Source organism: Salmo trutta, chromosome 37, assembly GCF_901001165.1.
Source record: "Salmo trutta chromosome 37, fSalTru1.1, whole genome shotgun sequence".
Lineage (NCBI taxonomy): Eukaryota > Metazoa > Chordata > Actinopteri > Salmoniformes > Salmonidae > Salmo > Salmo trutta.
In genome coordinates, this window is record NC_042993.1 from 13311100 (window position 1) to 13318633 (window position 7534).

The following is a 7534-nucleotide window of genomic DNA, read 5'->3' on the forward strand; positions in this document are numbered from 1 at the left end:
GGCTCCATTCAAGACATTACAGAGTTTGCATGTCCTTATCCCCCCTCTTTGTCTCTCTCTAAGAATAAGGCGGACGAGGACTAGAGGTAGAAGGACGTGCCGTCAAACTCGACAGTGATCAACCTCCATGACCTGCAGTATAAATCAGACTACCACATGGAGGTGCTAGCCGTCAACTCCTACGGCTCTTCCAGCCCCGCCAAGCTGAACTTCAACGTCCCACAGCCTGGTAAGCTGCTATGGCATACTGTAGTAGTGAAATAAAGCTTGAGACCTTTCGAGAGGTGGGACAAATACTGGATTGAGCAGAGTAACGTAGTGCTGCCACCACCTTAAGATTAACCGGTATGTCAGAGTGAAGGACACACCAGAACTCAACAACAATATAACAAACAATTATATACTTTATTAAAAACATTTCATTTCATAAGACAGCCTATCTCAGATAGGCGCCCTACTATATTTCTGCTGTCTATGCCACTGAGCCTGAGTAGGAAGAAGAAAACTGTGGTGTAAGGCACATGGTGGGAGGGTGTTATTCGCTGCTGTGTAAGGCTGCCGACGACAACCAGATAAGAAAGCTTTTTTGCGAGGTTGTTGCTTAAGGCTAAGGCTACTCAGTGCACCTTAGATATGTACCTACCGTCGGCCTGCAACTTGCCGTGCCTGCCAGCTCAGCAAGGGTGCACATGCTCAGACCCCACGGGAGCGTCTCGTCAGCTAGACAAGCTGAATGTTTTTAATTTAAAAAAAAATGTTTTTAGTGTCATGTCTGTGTCCTATTCTGTTGGCTGAGTCCTGTTAAATGTGTTTAGTTTTTAGGAGTACCTTTTTAAATTACAGTTTGGGTTATGAAGGGAGGACAGAACTGTAATTGTAGGGCTGGGTCCTATATGTGCCTTCATCACTATCGTGTGGGTCTTTTGACTGTTTGAATTGGTCCAAGCACCTGTCTGCAGTGAAGTCACGCTTTAAGAGTATTTGATGTCCAGTTTTCTGTGTAACCACATGTTCCCGCCTTTGTGTGCAATGTCACCTCCTAGTGTGTAATTAAGCTCATAGCCGATGCCTGATTATAGGGTGAGTATATAAATGCAAGGGTTACAGAGCCTCACGTTCATCGAAGGACCAGCTCCCCCGTTAACACCTTTCTGCACTCTCACCTTATAATAGGTTTTCCAGAGTCCCGGGCAAAGCTGGCAAACAGGCACAGGTGCCAGCAATTAGTTCATGATTTGGTGACGTCACATACTGGAAAACGGACGATTGTCCAATAGAGAGGAAAATATCTCTGAAATAAAAACAGTTACAGAACAGAATGCCAGGGCAGGATAAAATGTTTTGCTGATGTTATGATCAGCAAAATGTTATGATTATCTCTCCCTCTCTGTGTCTCTATCTCCTTCTCTCCGTCCCTTTCATCCCCTCCCTCACTCCTTCCCTCCCTTCTTCCCTTTCAGTAGCCAAGATGAATAAGGGTGGGATGGGGAAAGGGGCTGTGGCATGCATTGTCATAGTCATCTTCTTGGTGCTACTGATCGCTGTGGACGCCACCTGTTGCTATACCAACCACTGTGGCATGCTGATGTTCCTGGCTGTCAAGCTGTTTGGGCAGAAGGTTCCTGGGATGAAGACTGTGGAGGAGGGTGACGGCACCTCTAATGGGTAACACTGTTCTCTAGCCTACTGTCTCCCTGTTCCTCAATGTAACATATTTAGAGGGTTGTAGTGTGGTTATGTGTGTTTCTCTGTATGAACCCTCCTGAGCCTCAGTTTATGTGTGTCCTTCAATGCAGAGACTTGAAGTTGAATAGGCTTGGCATAGCGAGGGATAGCATCCCAAAACTGCAGACACAAAATGGAGCAAATAATGGGTTGCAGGCGGAGGTCACGTACGACAAAGCGCCCCTCACCAAATTTTGAGTAGGCTGCCCATGATGATGTCAGAGGGGTGGACACAGCCCACCCTCGCCCTAAACGGGCTGTGATCCTTAAAAAAGGGCAAACAGAGGCATCTCCGCACTTATAAGTCAGCAAGTGTGTTTGATCACTGACTAATTAAATTATAACTACTATACCCATGTGCAAAGTGAAACCCTTAGCCATTTTTTATACCCATTTTAATTGTTAGGTAGTCACCACCCACTCGCCACTGCTAGAGTCTTTGATGACTTGAGCTGACGAACACGGGAATGCCCTCTCAGAATTAGTAGGCACACAGTCTTTTTTTCCTGTATTTGCATGTGCATATTGAGTTACTGAGCCAATGACTCATTAAATATTTGCATGGCTAGTTGTATTGAGTTGTATTTTATTTCTAACCTGACCTATCATTTCCTATCAGGAAGACGGCCCCCAGTGGAGATCCTGCCACAGAGGCCTGAGTTACTGAACAGGAAGTGACATCATAGTATCTGAAGAATGGAACCTATAAATGCCAAAGTAAGGAGGAAGTATTGTGAGTTGGGGTCTTAGTTAAATGTTTTTGGAGAGTTCCCAGGACAGTCCATGTTGAGAAAGGATAAGGATTAGGAAAGTCATCTGTGAACTGTAATGTCTAACATCAACAGATGATTGTAATTTCATCCAGCCCTGTCTAATCTCATGTTAAGTGTTACATTTCCTTGCTTTTATGTTTCAGTACATTCATGTTATATTTCAGTACATTAAGGCTGCTGTAAATTGTCAGGGAGACCTTCGTAGTTCATGAATTTAATCATAACTCATTATTTATTGAAGTTTATATTCACTTTAATCTGCAAAAAATCTGAAAGTGACATACCATTATTTAATAAGGACATTTTATCCTAACATATTAATATATTTCCACATTGAATGTACAGTATACAGCATAATCTCATTAACAAATAACGACGTGTCAAAATTACATGTCTTCAAGTGTTGTAATCATGAGAAATATACAGATCTCTTATATAGCACAGAGCAATATGAAATGCACATTTCTTTATAACCTGTTGTTAAATGACATACCCTGTGTTCTCATGTAATGATTTTATGTTTGTATTTCTTTAATTATCCACTTTTTTACTGTTTATTTTGTACACTGTACATTGTTTGTACATACTCTGACCACCTCAGTGTGATTGTAGTTGGCTGTAGTTAACTGCATCGTCATCCTCTGCCTTGTTATTTCGCTGCCTCCTTTTAAGGGGAAGAAGTTTTAGTGCAGATCTATATTTGTATTTACCTAGTAGTTATTACTATATTACAGATACTACGTAATGTAAGCCTGTTGTTGCATTGTTGGGTACATGTTTTTTTGCAAGTTATTATGCAATTGTTTTGATACACATTATTTTACTTGTGGAATTTACTGTGAGTGTCTCACTCACTCTGTGGTTATTTACCTGGGTGAAGGAGCAGGGCTGATATTGAGCTCTGCGTAGTTCATGTCATCAGGATCAGTGATCGGCTTGGCTGACCGTCTCATGTTTTCATAGATGTCCTCTGGTGTAGACAATGTTGATTTTTGTATCTAACAGTCAGAATACAGTCAAAATACTGAGCACTGGACCCTGACATAGAATGACTCTCTTTCTACTCTTTGGTATACTTTAACTAACTCAAAGTTCAATGAGATTGATTTTCACATTTACCATTCACTTTCATACGAGCTGGTTTTTATTATCTAAGAAAAACAGAACAATAAATGTCATGTGTAAGGTTTGTTTTGCAATGACAACATAGTCCATTGCATCACTTTGAAGTGACTCTCCACAGTTACCGATTTAGTAATTTCCCTTCAGACAACAGGGGCTGGTGATCAGACTGACTGTGTTGGTGAAGGGGTAGAAGCAGACAACCACAGTAAGGCTACTGTTAGTACATTACTTTCCTCTGAACACCTACCTGGGGGACTGGTTTGGTCAGAAGCTTCTTCTCGGCCCTGTTCCAATTCTGTGGATGATAAAACAAAGAGGGAATTCAGCCATAAAGGCCAACTAAATAGACTGTTATGTTTTTTAGTAACTTTCCACTGTTGGCCAACCAAACCAACAGTTGGTGGTTGTCGATGCCAGTTTGGTATCTCTTTTGAAAGAACATTTGGAAAGAAAGAAGAAAGAAGAAGTCTCAGTTGTGACATGATTACAACATCAAGCCTGTAGACAGTGTATTTTCATTTGTATACACAGCTAAAGAGGGAGGGGAATGGAATTATGTATATTTCTAAAGAAGATAGGGGAGAGAGGGCCCTTCAGTGCACTATAATATATGTTTAGTTCTTTATTACGCATTTTCAAACCACTCACCTTTTTATGTAAATGTTGAGCACCACAATCACTGCTGTGACAAGGAAAAGAGCAACAAATGCTGCCAGGACCATCATTAAATGGGCTGATTCTGAAAATACACTATTAGAACTGATCAGACCATGGTTTTGTATATAAGATATTTCCTCCAAGATATTCCACAGATGACATGCAACATCATATACTGTAACTTCATATCCCTGTCTGCATGCCATTGTTTTGTTGAGATACACAGGACAGATATCACAACAGCGTGACATGCAAGAAGTGCAGAAGTGTTGCACAACCTTTAACTTTCACCTCCAGGTCTGTAGAGTTCTGTGATCCAAGGGCATTCTGGGCCATACAGAAGTACAGTCCACTGTCATCAGAATCTATTTCTTTGAAGGTGTGTTCTTTCCCCATCCCTAATCTTAGTGAAGTTAGCGGTCCTGACCTCTGAAACCAGGTGTAGGTCTCTGCTGCAGGGTTGGCGTTATTACTGCAGGTCATAGTCAGACGACTGCCGTGCAGGCCAGGATGACAGGCCAGGATGACATTATCTCTCTTCTTAACAGGGCCATTTTCATTTAACTTTAGGGATAAGACTGACATGAAGAAGAAACATGTATAACAAATATAGGACACGTTGAAGGGTTAATAACTGGCCACTCTACTGTACATTAGGTAATACTCTAATTGTTTAGTATGATGACATGTACAGTTGAAGTCAAAAGTTTACATACAACTTAGCCAAATACATTTAAACTCAGTTTTTCACAATTCCTGACATTTAATCCTAGTAACAATTCTCTGTTTTAGGTCAGTTAGGATCACCACTTTATTTTAAGAATGTGAAATGTCAGAATAACAGTATAGATAACGATTTATTTCAGCTTTAATTTCTTTCATCACATTCCCAGTGGGTCAGAAGTTTACATACACTCAATTAGTATTTGGTAGCATTGCCTTTTAATTGTTTAACTTGGGTCAAACATTGACTTTGTTGTCCTTAAGCCATTTTGCCACAACTTTGGAAGTATGCTTGAGGTCATTGTTCACTTGGAAGACCCATTTGCGACCAATCTTTAACTTCCTGACTGATGTCTTGAGATGTTGCTTCAATATATCCACATAATTTTCCTGCCTCATGATGCCATCTATTTTGTGAAGTGCACCAGTCCCTCCTGCAGCAAAGCACCCCCACAACATGATGCTGCAATCCCCGTGCTTCATGGTTGGGATGTTGTTCTTCGGCTTGCAAGCCTCCCCCTTTTTCCTCCAAACATAATGATGGTCATTATGGCCAAACAGTTCTATTTTTGTTTAATCAGACCAGAGGATATTTCTCCAAAAAGTACAATCTTTGTCCCCATGTGCAGTTGCAAACCGTAGTCTGGCTTTTTTTATGGCGGTTTTTGAGCAGTGGCTTTTTTCTTGCTGAGTGGCCATTCAGGTTATGTCGATATAGGACTCATTTTTCTGTGGATATAGATACTTTTGTACCTGTTTCCTCCAGCGTCTTCACAAGGTCCTTTGCTGTTGTTCTGGGATTGATTTGCACTTTTCACACCAAATTACGTTAATCTCTAGGAGACAGAACACATCTCCTTCCTGAGCGGTATGACGGCTGCGTGGTCCCATGGTGTTTATACTTGTGTACTATTGTTTGTATAGATGAACGTGGTACCATCAGGCATTTGGAAATTGCTCCCAAGGATGACAATTGTTGTCTACAATTGTTGTCTACAAAAAGGTCTTGGCTGATTTCTTCTGATTTTCCCATGATGTCAAGCAAAGAGGTACTGAGTTTGAAGGTAGGCCTTGAAATACATCCACAGGTACACCTCCAATTGACTCAAATGATGTCAATTAGCCTAACAGAAGCTTCTAAAGCCATGACATCATTTTCTGGATTTTTCCAAGATGTTTAAAGGCACAGTCAACTTTGTGTATGTAAACTTCTGACCCACTGGAATTGTGATACAGTGAATTATAAGTGAAATAATCTGTCTGTAAACAATTGTTGGAAAAATTACTTGTGTCATGCACAAAGTAGATGTCCTAAACGACTTGCCAAAACTATAGTTTGTTAACAAGACATTTGTGGAGTGGTTGAAAAACGAGTTTTAATGACTCCAACCTAGTGTATGTAAACTTCCGACTTCAACTGTACATAAGTCTAGATTTACCTGATATTTTCAGGTCCACACCCAATGATCCTGTAAATCCCTGAGGGGCGTCATTACTTGTATTTGATTAAAATCTGAAGAAAAATCGACCACTGTCATCTTCAGTCACATTGTTGAGTTTCAGTGTGCAGTTATTGTCTTGGTCATAAAACTCTGTTCTTCTACTGTATCTTGTCTTAATCAGTCCAGATGTGTTAAACACTCCATCTCCTTGCTGTGAGCCGTCTAGTCTCTCGGAGTGAACCATATCCTTCTTCTAACTATCTGGGTAGCTGGGTAGCTGTATGTACAGTCAAATACCACTGATGAGCCTTTTGATGCACAGATAACGATAGTCCTGTACCTGTACCAGACTGACCAGTTCTGGACGAGTGTGCCTGAAAACCGCGATTTAAAACATCATTGCCCTTGTGATGAGAAAAACCACTGATGGATATAATTAACCGAAACAAAGATAAAACGTACCTGGCAGGGAGATTAGAGTTAGCAGAGATATCTGTAGAATGTATTGACAGTGCATAACAGCTTTAGCCCTGTAGGAAGGAGAGTTGTATTCCAGAAAATATATAATTAATACAATCTTTGATCCAAGAACGTAGTACCAACATCTCTGCTGTGTGTTATCTGACCAGCAGTGGCTGGGCAAATTATTCTTATTGAGGACTGGGGGGTTGTGTAGGAGTACTGATGTCAAAATAAAACATTGATTTCACTGAAATTACTGTCAAACCTCTGCTTTTTGGAGAGAAAAAAATTCCAACAGCCACAACAATTCCACAGCCAAACCACCAAACTGATTTGTGTTATTTTGCAATAACACCCACTGGACAAAAACTGGTTGAATCAACATTCTTTCCATGTCATTTCAACCCCCAGAAATCTATATTATGACATTGAATCAACGTGAAAACTAATTGGATTTGCAAAAAGGCATCAATGTAAGGGGATTGTCTTTTTTTCAGTGAGCAGAGGCAGTATACAATATGGCATGACATATACTTCAAGATTAATATACTCAACAGTTTTGTTATCAAAACTGTAGTAATTCCACCATTACTACTAAATGCTGGATAAACAGATGACACAGACTCA

The 7534-nt window shown here is 40.5% G+C and overlaps 1 long non-coding RNA gene across 1 annotated transcript; it reads right to left on the minus strand.

Moving 5' to 3' along the window:
- Positions 1 to 3306: 3306 nt before the first annotated feature.
- Positions 3307 to 4959, minus strand: LOC115176446 (uncharacterized). The gene is made up of 3 exons (XR_003872238.1): positions 4272 to 4959; positions 3871 to 3918; positions 3307 to 3496 (listed from the first exon to the last, which is right to left on the minus strand). It is a non-coding gene; the product is annotated as an uncharacterized LOC115176446 (long non-coding RNA).
- Between the last annotated feature and the right edge of the window lie 2575 nt (positions 4960 to 7534).